The sequence below is a fragment of the Hylobates moloch genome, unplaced genomic scaffold, assembly GCF_009828535.3.
Source record: "Hylobates moloch isolate HMO894 unplaced genomic scaffold, HMol_V3 SCAFFOLD_9, whole genome shotgun sequence".
NCBI lineage: Eukaryota > Metazoa > Chordata > Mammalia > Primates > Hylobatidae > Hylobates > Hylobates moloch.
In genome coordinates this window covers 79,179,230-79,181,861 of record NW_026652284.1, presented here as the reverse complement: position 1 = coordinate 79,181,861, position 2,632 = coordinate 79,179,230, and positions in this window count along the sequence as shown.

Below are 2,632 nucleotides of genomic sequence, written 5' to 3'. Positions count from 1 at the left end.
AGGAACGAAGCAGCCTCTGTCTTCAAGAAAAAAGAATGGAGCACACAAGGAGAAGAAAACAGAAGCAAGACAGGTAAAGGAATGCCCGGTTGCAGTCCCTCCTCAGACCAGGCAGCAGTTTTGGTGTTGGGTTCCTTTAGATGTTTATTGTCCTTAAAATAAATTTTTCTTTTTATTTATCTTAAATTGATGTGTTACTTGGAAACAAAGGACTTCAGTAATACAGAAGAGTGTTTGGATTTCCTTGCAGATATTTTAGCCCAAGAGAGTGATTTAGATAGTTTCGATGAAATTTTGTAATATGCTGTATTTTCCTTCGGGCAGGCCAGCCTAATCCATAAGTAATGTGATGAACGGTGGAGAATGACCTCATCAAGCCCCAATGAATGTACATTGTTGGGTGGTTTCCAAACTGGATGGTTAATCATCAGACTTGCCTGGCACTTTTTAAAAATGCAGATTCTGGACTCCCCTCTCACCCTTAGAGGGAAAACAGGAGAGAAATTAGTTTTGCGTAAGGGTGCCTGGATAGTTTTGAGAGATTCCATGTCAGATATTCAACTTGCTTTTAATATTTTCTCTTTAAAAAAACCAAAAAAACAAAACAAAACAAAACAAAAAACCCTTGCTGATAACGTGCTTGTGCTTACCATAGGCCTTTTCTCACTTTACAAAGAAAGACCCATCACCATCCCAAATCAAGCTGGCCTTGGGTATGAGAACTCCCAGGACACCAAAGAGAAGGTTCCTACAAATGATGTGGTTCCCAGATAAGGCTTAGAAACTCTTATTTAGAAAACCTTATTTCTGAGAGTAAAACCAGCATTAGAAATGGCCATTTTGGTATTCAGATATTTGGTTGAGTGTGATGGTAGGAGTAATGATAATTGTTGTTTAACATCTTTCTTCTTTCATCTGAGTGGCCCTGTCCTAGTTGTTCCTCTAAATAAGGCAGCTGTTAAAGAACGCATTACCTGGTGAGTAAAAAAAGAGGATATTGGGCCAGGCATGGTGGCTCATGCCTCCAGCACTTTGGGAGGCCGAGGCAGACGGATCACTTGAGGTCAGGAGTTCGAGACCAGCCTGGCCAACATGGTGAAACCCCATCTCCACTAAAAATACAAAAACTAGCTGGGCATTGTGGCATGCACCTATAATCCCAGCTACTTGGGAGGCTGAGGGCAGGAGAATGGCTTGAACCTGGGAGGCAGAGGTTGCAGTAAGGCAAGACTGCACCATTGCACTCCAGCCTGCGCAACAGAGCGAGACTCTGCCTAAGAAAAAAAAAAGATATTGGTATGAAGAAGTAAATGTCAATATATTTAAATATATGTAAATATTGATTATTTTTTACCTCTTCAATTACTTATTCCTAAAATGTATCATTGATTAGAAAGGAACCCATAAACATATACATCTACTACGTACCCACAAAAATTAAAAAAAAATTTTAAAAAGGAAAGGGAAGCAACTATAAACACCCAAAGCAGTATAGGTGAATGATTCTATTTTAAATGTTTTTCATGACTACCCAATTTTTCAGGAATAAGCCATGGATAAATTTTTTATTTATTTTGGACTTGCTGTATATTATTACATAAAGAATATAGTTAAAATTGATTATCAAATCATCATGACATATTTATTTCAAATATGGTCAATTCTCATCTTTAAAAATATTTTTTGAATGAAACAATTTTTTTTTTAGAAACAGGGTCTTGCTCCATCACTCAGGCTGGAGTGCAGTGGCATAATCCTAGCTCACTATGGCCTCAACCTCCTGACCTCAAGCTTCTAGCCTTCTGCCTCTGTGGCCTAATTCTCATTTTTATTTATTAAATTTTGCATATTTTCTTCTTTTGATTAATTAGAAACAAAGTGCTAGCTTCTGGTTTTTTTTTTGCAATGCATACACTTTCATTAATTCATGGGGAAATTTTGATCATATATTTAAATAAAATTACAGAGTTTGATATTTTTTAAATTAACAGACTGTTTTTTAGAGCAGTTTTAGGTTTACAGAAAAAATGAGTGAAAAGTACAGAGTTCCCATATCTCTTCTTTTTTCTCCCCCTCCCAACATTTCCCTGATGATTAATATCTTGCATTAGTATGGTACATTTGTTATGATTGATAAACCAATATTGATTCATTATTATTAACTAAAGTCTACAGTTTACATTAGGGTTAATTCTTTGTGTGGTACATTCTATGGGATTGGACAAATGTATAATGACATATACCCACCATAACAGTATCGGACAGAAGAGTTTTACTGCTCTGAAATGCTCCTGTGCTCCACCTGTTCATCCATCTCTCCCCCACAACTCCAGGAACAACTGACCTTCTACTGTCTCCATAGTTTTGCCTTTTCCAGAATGTCATACAGTTGGAATCATATAGTATGTAGCCTTTTGGGGTTGGCTTCTTTCACTTAGTAATATGCATTTAAGGTTCCTCTATGTCTTTTCGTGGCTTGATAACTCATTTCATGTTAGTGCTGAATAATATTCCATTGTATGGATGTACTACAGCCTGTCTATCCATTCACCTATTGAAGGAAATCATTGTCATGTTCAAGTTTTAGAAATTAGAACGAAGCTGCTATGTTTATTATTAACTAAATAATAAT